This window comes from Wolffia australiana, chromosome 13 (assembly GCF_029677425.1).
Source record: "Wolffia australiana isolate 7733 chromosome 13, ASM2967742v1".
Lineage (NCBI taxonomy): Eukaryota > Viridiplantae > Streptophyta > Magnoliopsida > Alismatales > Araceae > Wolffia > Wolffia australiana.
This window is the reverse complement of record NC_135847.1, coordinates 6,957,354-6,967,279: the sequence shown is the minus strand read 5'-3', so window position 1 is coordinate 6,967,279 and position 9,926 is coordinate 6,957,354.

Genomic DNA, 9,926 nt, shown 5'->3' with positions numbered 1-9,926 from the left:
TCATCACATGCGGAGCAAGAAACAACCTGTTGTCTCTCGCTCTAGTGCTGAAGCCGAGTTTCGTGCCTTGGCACAAGGCATTTGCGAGGCATTGTGGATCACCAATCTCCTCACCGAGTTGAAGTTGTCGTGTGATCAATCTACCCAATTGTTTTGTGATAACAAGTCGACTATCAACATCGCCCATGATCCGGTACAACATGATCGGACTAAACATGTTGAAGTGGATTGTCACTTCATCAAATAGAAGCTTGAGTCCGGAAAATTTTGCATATCATATATTCCCTCTGCCCAACAGAAAGCTGATATATTAACCAAAGGCTTGTCTGCTCCGCGTTTCCAAGAGTTGTGCAGAAAACTGGGAATGGATGATATCCACTCACCAGTTTGAGGGGGACTGTTGAATATGTTGTTTCTGTTACCTTTCCCTTTTTACCCCTATTTTGCTTTCTCTCTCTCACTCTCTCCATATATGTACTCATGTTATTGAACCTACAAGGTAAATGAGAATTTTCCAGTTCTTCTCTCAAACCCATCCTTCCCGTCTGGGTTTCTTCAGGGATTATTAGTTGATAAAAAAATTTGATTGTTCTTTTTGATCTTGGTTTGAAGTTTTAAATCTCTTGGCTTGAACGAGATGTACAAGCCCTTACTAGGATTAAGAGGAGTGATTATTAAATTGATCCAAGTATTCCGCTTGCAAAATTAAGAACAAAATAATTAATTAAAAAGGGTTCAATTTCTAGGAAAGATTGAATTATATTTATGAGACAGTAGTTATTTAGTTTAGATTCCAGTCTCACTAAAACAACGTAAAACGAAAATTTTCTCTTAATCCTTCCACTTGAATCATTTGATCATTTTTATTGGATCAAATAAGTCAATTTTGAAATCCTTCTTCTATACTTTCCATCTTTTCTACCATCCCTTCTAAATTCTACATCTTATTAGGGTGATTTGATCTTCATTGAAGATGAAATTAACCCTAATTAGGGTTAAATAAATCAAGTAGATAACTAATTGAATTGCCTTCCTAGCTTCCCTAGGACGATACCCATATCACTATACATTTTAAAGTAGATTAACAAAAATAAGGGAATTTATAAATTTTAATGTTTAAGCTAAATTTATAACAATAAGGGATTTTAATCGGATAATTCACCCCTATTTTTGGCTTATCACCCTTAACAAAACTAAAAAATTAACAATTTTGGTTGGGCCAAGCCCTGAACTGATTGGGCCAAGCCCAATTGGGCTGACCCAATAGTCAGCCCTATACAGGCCACACCAGGCCCACGGACCCAAACGCCGCCTGCATTGCCAGCCACCGCTGCCACCAATGCTGGAGATTGCTAGAGTAGGTAATTTCTCCATTTATAGCATTAAAAAATTCTAAAATATTAGGAAAAATATTTTCTGCATTTAAAAAAATTCCAAGGAAATCAGGAAAAATTTCTAAAATTAGTATAATTGATTTCTAGTGATTTAAACATCTAAAACAAATCTCTAAATCTCATTTTTAAATATTTTTAGAGGTCTTTAGTGTAAATTAAATTCTAGAAAATTCTAAAAACATTTATTTTTTGATTTCTGGTGTTAATTAAAATTAGGAAAAATGGCATTAAAATATTTTTCATGTTTTATTTGTATTTCTTTTTCAATTTAAATCACAGAAAATTATATAAATTAACTATAAATCCATAAAATTTTCAGAAATGATATCTTGCATCTTGAAACTCATTTCCTTCATTTCAAGCTTAAGAAAAATGCCAAAAAAATTTCTTCCTCTCTGTGGATCGTCAACTTACTTGCCCTATATTATTTATAGAGTATTTAAGTCGAAAATTTTGTAAATTTTGTTGGTTAAGTCTGAATTAAAAAAACAACATAAAAATGTTAAATTTGGACTAATCAATCATTTGAGCACGCCTTTAATTTTGGTTCATCAACTGTCCTAAAATTCAACTATTAGATTGTTGTTCGTTCACAGGCGCTTGATCTCTCTCTAGATTAGCTTAGTCATCTCATCGTGTCTGACTTTAATTCTGTGTTCCGCATATTTGTCATGGATTGCTTGGGAAATAGTTTTTCTGTAACGTCACAATTCTTCAATAAACCTGAAGAACCTTCAGATCCTCTTATTTTCCATACCCTTCCAACAATGTCTAGCCCATTTATAGGGAGTGTTCCTTACATTACATGACTTATTGAAAGCTTATTGGTTGTGTATACTATTCCCTAACACGCTTGACTTTAGTTTATTATTATTTGTATCCATTTTTAAAGCCATTATTTTAGACATGCAGTCTCTCCATGATGAATGCCAACAAGTATTCATCATGCAGGCAAGAGGCTCAACATCCCAAGAAGTCTCATATTCTCAATTTTCTCCCACACCAAACTAAAACCTTAGAGTTCTGATGCCGGACGTCGATGGTGTCATCGTCCGGACAGGTATCGAGACGATTCTCTGATACAAAAATGGTGCCAGATGTCATCAATGTCATCGTCCAATGGGTAATTCACTAAGGAGATGTAACTATGTGATGACGTGAATCCTAAGTAGATGTACGCGCAGGTTCCAACTTGTGGGGAATTCGCCAAGCTCCGAGGTTCGAGTGGATGGCCGATGATGGTGACGGTGACCTTCTGACTCTTGTTGGAGCAACGATGGCGACTACTGTGTCAAATGGATGATTTTTTGTTGGCGTTCGCACGTACCAGACACGTTCAACTCGTACCAAAGAATTCACTCAATTTGTAATTTTCTCGATGAATTCTCTCACCTAAACTAACTTTAGCGCGGTAGAGTGCAGCCAAAAATATACTGAAAGACGTAATTTAACTGGTGAGCAAGGAGAACGATGTACCTCGTCAATGGCGTTGTTCATCGTCGGCATCTTTGTTGGGGCACGGCCGGTGTGGGTTGGTCGGAAGAGGCGTGCCACTGAAGGGCACGGCTTGGCTCTACAAGCGGCAATGGCGTGGCATTGGAGTGAGGTATTGGTGAGTGAAGTCGAGGCGGATGAGGGACGGAATGAGCGGCGACACGACAACATTTGCGGCTAGCCAAGTCTGGTGAATGCGGTCCAAGGGGAATCGACACGCTGGAGTTGGCGATTGATTGGGAATGGATGCAGATGGCATAGCGACATAGTGCAAGTAGATGCAATAATGGTAGAATAGCGATGCGTCACTGTGGCTTGGCATTACAACAAATGCAGAAGTCCATGGGGCACATGATTAAACGACTGGTACGCATGTAGTGAAGTGGCTCTTGGCGTGGTGTAGTCACGAATGAAGACCGTGGCGACAGTGACTATGGCTCGAGCGGCAATGCAGCTGCCAGGCGACACACAATGGAGCATGGCAGACCTGAAAGTGCACAGTATGGGAACTCGGCCAACACGGTTCAGCGGCGATGCAACAACATTATTGGCAGCTCGAACATCAGCACTTGCGACCTGGTGGTGCGTCGTGGGGAGGGACTGTGAGCATGGAAAATGCCAAACGCTCTCAGAAAATGCGGGTTGACTGAGGTATGGCAACAGCCCTGGTCGACGGGGCCATCATCAAGGGCAAACCACCGTAGCTTGATTGAACAACCCAACCGCAGTCAAAATCGCACAACAGCAATACACGGATGGTTGATCCGAGTCAGTGCATTCCAGCATCACTTCCACGGGGTGACGTGTCGGGCGTTAACCCCCTGAGTGACAAGATATCACCGCAAGTACGCTGCGGTCGTTGATCCCCTTGCGAATCGTCTTCGCAATCGCCTGATGGTGCAATTCAGCAGTGGCAACTGACCTGATGAATGGGCATCAAACGACCAGCAGGATTGGGACAATCGGTGGTATGCATGGACAACCAACTGTGCAACTGGAACACCCATCGGGTGCTTGACGGGGCTGGAGGGTTGTATGCTCACGTCTTTTTGGCCAAAGGATGTCCTAGTATAGTTGATCAGTTGTGACAGCCTCCACCGACAGATGGGCGGGCGCCAATGGATGCGTCCGTGAAAGCAAACACAAGAGAGAGGAGGGGGGTGATGGTGTTCCTTCTTCCCCCAACTCCTTCCTCCTTTTCTTCTCCCTCCTCTCTGCCCTACTCCTCCTCTTTCCTCCTTTCCTTCTTCGTCTTCCTTTCTTGGTGAGATCTGAAAACAACGTGTAACTGCAATAAACAGTTTCCATATCTGAGATTTACATGCCCATCATGGCCTTTTTATAAAGCCATGATGGGCCCATTATAAAGAGTTCACATAAGGGACCCAACAAGGGACCCCTTTTACAACACTTAAACAATTTTGGAATAAAATGACAGATAAAACACGACAATACACACACACGTCACGATGAGTACAGTGAACTCAACGTGACGAACGCGAAACATGAAATTGGACGAACGAAAACGGAGAGATAAAAATACCAGCACGTGCGTGGCAGTGCATTAAGGGGGTATTTAAATTCGGGTGTATTCACAGACGCTTTGGCGTGCCAGTCGAGCTGGACACGGACTGGTGGTGATGTTGATGATGGCGAGGGTGGCTTTGATGATGTGTCCTCAGTGTCATTTGGGCCCGCTCCATCAAGTTCCTTGGAAGATATCCATGCAAGCCTATCTAATATGTTTTTTGTTGTTTCTTATATAATTTGTTTCATTATATAACACAGTCTAAAATTTTTTCTATTGATCCATTTCATAATATAGGCTTTGATGAGGTTGTTCAATCATTCAAGTTATTCAGATTCATTTGAATTTATCAGCAATTAGATAGGATATTGATATTTATTTCATAATACTTTATACACTTAAAAATAATAAATTCCACTATCAATATTGTTGTTTAAATTCAAGTGTCATCATTAATATAATTATTCTAGCTGATAAATGCATAATATTTTGGAATGATTTACTTTTCACCATGAAGTCCTATAATCTTTTAGAGATAATTTGTTTTAGAGAGAACACACGAGTTATCATGACTTGAATCGGAACATAATGGATTGAAAAAGTCTAATGGCACATTAGTGACTTATCAAATAAGCCATAATGTTTAATATCCATCAAAACAACAATAGAAGCATTCCAGGTCCATACCTAAGACGAGTCTCAAAAATGTCATTTCCCTCTTGTGAAGTTATAATTAACATCTTGGAGTGATCATAGAGATGGGGGTATGTTAACATAAGTCCCTTCATCGTAAAAGAGAGCATCATTAAGGAGAACCCTACAAAACAATATAGATTAAAGATGTAGAATTGAAAGTTGGGTGTAACCTTAGAGATATAATTACAGGACTTGATGATTTTGATATGAGTAATCAATTTGAGAGATGATGATAAATACGCATGTAGGCCATAAGTCTTGCTTGTTCCCGTTTTGCAGCCTTTCAATTCACATCACTTATCACCCTATAAAAAATGGTAAGAATTATTTAAATCTATGCAAATTTTTCCCAATGAAATCACCCAACGTTGTGTCTCTCTCCAACTAAAGTCCATATGTGTTACTTGACACATTCTAGCATCAAATGCTACTTAGAAATGTTAGCATTTATCTACACTGAATGAGACAAAAATTGAGCTGGAGAGAGACACAACATTGGATGATTTCAGTTGACACATTCTATCATCAAATGCTACTTGGAAATGCTGATTTAAAAATATTAATATTTATTTGCATTGAATGAGAAAAAGTATGATGGAAATATATGTGGCCAACAAGCCAATCACACATTCAATATCTTGTTTGATATTCATTAATATAACATATTGATTATAGTGCATGTGTGATGCTTATAATGAAGTCCAAGAATATATGATCTGACTTAGTGAATTATGAGGAGATCGTGATACAAAGATCAGTAGTCTTTAAACATGTGTTCTAAATGTTCATCTTCAAAGGATACTCGAGAAGGACATTGAGGTATCCGGATAGAATAACACTATCTACCCTCACTCATATGATAAGTATGGCTGATATTGTAGCCATTAGTATGGAGACAATAAGGACTGATAATGGGTGCTCTTTAGTGGAAAGAGTTCAATGAATTGATGTGTAAAGATCCCTGAATGGTATTATACCAAGCTGTCAATCAGGTTGATTCACGTTATGGTTATGTAAGTGGTCCTTATATATGAGACAACAAATACGTATTATTGACGAAGAATTATACTTTTACTACGACAACAAATATGGCTTAGTGTGTGTGCATTATGAAGTTCACAAAGATAATTGAGTGGTCAAGATGGGATCATCCACCCTTGGTATAAGAGGAGAGAACTCAAGGAAGACGATGCGATGAAGTCCTAGGCTAAGACACTGAAATATCAGAGTGGAGTAGTCAAATGATTTCTGAATGCATCAGTAGTAACTCGGAAGACCAATCAGGGTTTGACAATTGACCATAACCTAATTAGTCCTTGAAGCCTCAAGTAGATGAGGGATTATACGTACAGGGTAAGCAATGAAAAATCGATTTTTATGAGTGAGTTGATACACACTCCTTTGTAACTTCTAGAGCACGAAGTGTAGCTTGGCACCCCATGAGTTGAAGTGTGGCTTTGTATCTCCTTTGTATCGTGCACTATATTGATAAATTGATCTGAAATTAATTTATCAATATGATGACATAACTAAATAATTTGGAAAGCTAATTAATGTTATTGGGCCACTAGAGTCATTAACTAGACTGGTACATGGCCCTAAAGTGTCATAAAAATGGTCATTTGGACGTCAAAATATACACTTAACTTTGGGGGATTTTATTAAAAATACCCTTAATTAGCTTAAATAGGGCCACTTAGTATAAATACAAGATTTCCCTAAATAAAGTTCACTTGGGGTTAGAATTTTTTAGGGGCCTTCCTCTTCTTCTCCCTTCTCCCCATGCCTTCTCTCCATTCGCGATGCGGTTGGACAATGTAACGACGACAACAAAGATTGGATAGAGCTCACCAATGTGAAGCAGGAGATTTGACGTCCTGAGGACAACGTGAATATTTCAAGAGGCTGCACACTTGAGCAGCTCGACGTGACTCGTGCAAGGATCAAAGGAATCACGAATGCGATCTAGTGCATATGTGGTTGTTTTCATATTTTTGTTGATGCCGTTATGATTCCGTCATATGTCTTTCACTACATGAAATCATCATGTTCATCCAGATCAAGGCCTCTGGAACCCAAAAAAAAGTCAAACAATGTAGTGCACGAGCAATGATGCCAACACTGCATCACAAAATTTGATGTCACATCAGGATTACCATTTAAACATGCATTTTTTGTAAAACCAATTTTTGGAGGCCTGTAGTGTGATGTAACAATAGCCTGAGCCGACGAGGCACTTTGTGATGTGTAGCCATGCAGCACGGCTGATTACTTTTTGCTTTTCTTTATTTTTTGTATTTTATGCGTATGAAAATGTGGCATTATGTGGGCTGTTGATCGAGAATAAAATGGGAAATCTGTACCAATTATTTGGGATGTTGGAGATGTTAAGGGGAAAAACCCTAGATGTGATGTGATGTGATGAGGGGGCCGACAACAAAGAGGAAAGAGAAATATTTAGTTTAACTCAATGGCCTGATTCATCTAACTTTAGGGCTTGATATTTGATGATCCACAAGACTGATTGAGCTAAAAGTTTATGGCCGCTTTGACTTTATCTCCTCTATCCATCATTATGGTTGGATGTATAAGATGAGCCACTGATATTTGTAAATATCTTTGAAGTTTCTTTCTACTTTGGTAGACGAATGGAGAGAGAATGAGGCTCTGAACATCCATGAATTATTTATTAGTATCTATAGTTATCTGATAAGGACAAAAAAAAGAGGGGATCCTTGTTTGTGTTAGCAAAATAGCATCCCCTTGCATAGCATAATGACCTATAGATGCAGGATGATGTCACTCACATCGTCCTGAGGGGTATCAAGATGATGCTTGGATACTGGGGAGATAGCGCAGACAGTGTCGAAGACGTTTGTCGGTGTGGACCTATTGAGATGCGACGTCTACGTGAAGCGATGAAAGCCTAGGTGATGGTACATGCAGTCCCCGACTCATGGGGTTTGGCACTTCGGAGCAGGTGACCGATGATGATGATGGTGACCTCTTGACCCTCGTCGGAGCGACGAAGGAGTCTACGGTGCCGAACGGATTAAATCCATTGGTGCCCTCACGTAACAGACGGGCTCGGTCAGTACCTAGGAAAGATGCTTGTTGGACGCTCTCGTATCCGTTTAACCTCTTTCCTACTCTAACCCGAGCGCGGTGGAGTGCGATCAAACGGCATATGACAAAGATAATTAAAAGGCAGACTAGAGGAGCGAGGTTCCTCTTGGTGATGTCAACCTGGAGTCGTACGCGTGTCGATTCAGCGTTACCAGTGGGCAGGGTCGGTGGAGCGGTGCAATTGGCGGCACGACATCGCACGACTGGCAGTGTGGCACAGCTCAGGAGCGGTGACGAAGTATGGTGGTGACATAGGTTGGCCGATGGCGACTGAGGGTGGTCGATGGAAGCCGAGGGCAGCCAAGGGCGACTGAGGGCGGCGGAGGATGGTCGATGCCAGCCAAGGGTGGCCGAGAGTGGCCGAGGGCGGTTGATGGTAGCCGAGGGTGGCTGAGGGCAGGTGACGGTGGCCGAGGGAGGTCGAAGGCGGCCGAGGGCGGCTACAAGGGTGCCGCGGCGGCAACGTAGGTCAGCCGATGATGATAGAGAGAGGCCGAGGTTCGAGGGCAGCAGAGGGCGGCCGAGGGTGGCTGAGGGCAGTCGAGGGTGATTGAGGGCGGTCGATGGTGTCTAAGGAGACCAATGGCGACCGAGACGGCCGAGGCGGCCAAGATGACCGAGGCGGCTGAGCTGGCCAAGGCCAAGGGCAGCCGTGGGAGGCCTAGGGTGACCGTGGTGGCTGGGGCAACTGGGGCGATCGAGGCGGCCACAACGACCGCGGCGACCGGGGCAGCCGCAACGGCCGAGGGCGGCCGAGGCAGGCAAGGGTGACCGAGGTGGTCCAGGGCGACCGAGGCGGCGTAGTGCGGCCGAGGCAGCCTAGGGCGACCGAGGTGGCCTAGGGTGACCCAGGTGGGCTAGGGCGGCCAAGGCGACCGAGGCGACCGAAGTGGCCGAGGCGGTGGTAGCCTCTGATTTGGCATGGGGCGGCGGAGATCCAGTGGCCAGCGTGATGGCTAGATCTCAAGCAGTCGGGTGGCACGGGGCTGACGGCGACGATGCAGGCCCGGCTAGGCTTCGGCGGCAGAATCTCAACGGATGGGGAAACCGGGCAGAATGGGGAATAGGCAACATCTGTCGGCCCGGTTCTGTTCTGTCCTCCTCTCTACTCTCTTTTTTTTGTCCTTTTTTCCCCTATTTTTCTTCTTCCTCTCACAAGAGGACGACATGATACTCTTCTTTCCAAAAAGTCAAAGTCTTCTATCTCTTAGGGCGCCCTCTCCTTCCCTTATGTAGGGAGGGTGATGGGCCCTAAGAAGGGACCAAAAGAGGGGGTAGCCCATTAGGAAAGGGGTTCCCTCTTAAGACCACTAATACAGTTGTGTTAAAACAAAACAAAAAGAGAAGAGGGTTTGAAGGGGAAAGATGAAACGGAAAGGGCCTTTGCGAGGATAATGGCCCGAGAAAATCAAAACTATCTAGATACCTTCGCCCTCACTTTCGCGTGCCGTTCTGGCGGGGCTCAAGCCAGTGGGTGTCACTGGCGATGGTGGGGACTTTGGCATCATTCTTGATGGAGTGGGGTCTCGTGCTCTATCACCTAGGGTAAGTTCTCTCGCCTTACATTACCATCCCATTTATTTGTGTTAGATCTAACTGCTTCATTATTCACACTTCAGTATACTATCATCATCATATCTCCCCCCCTCATATTTGTCGCACCACCTAATCTCATCTACAATTAAATA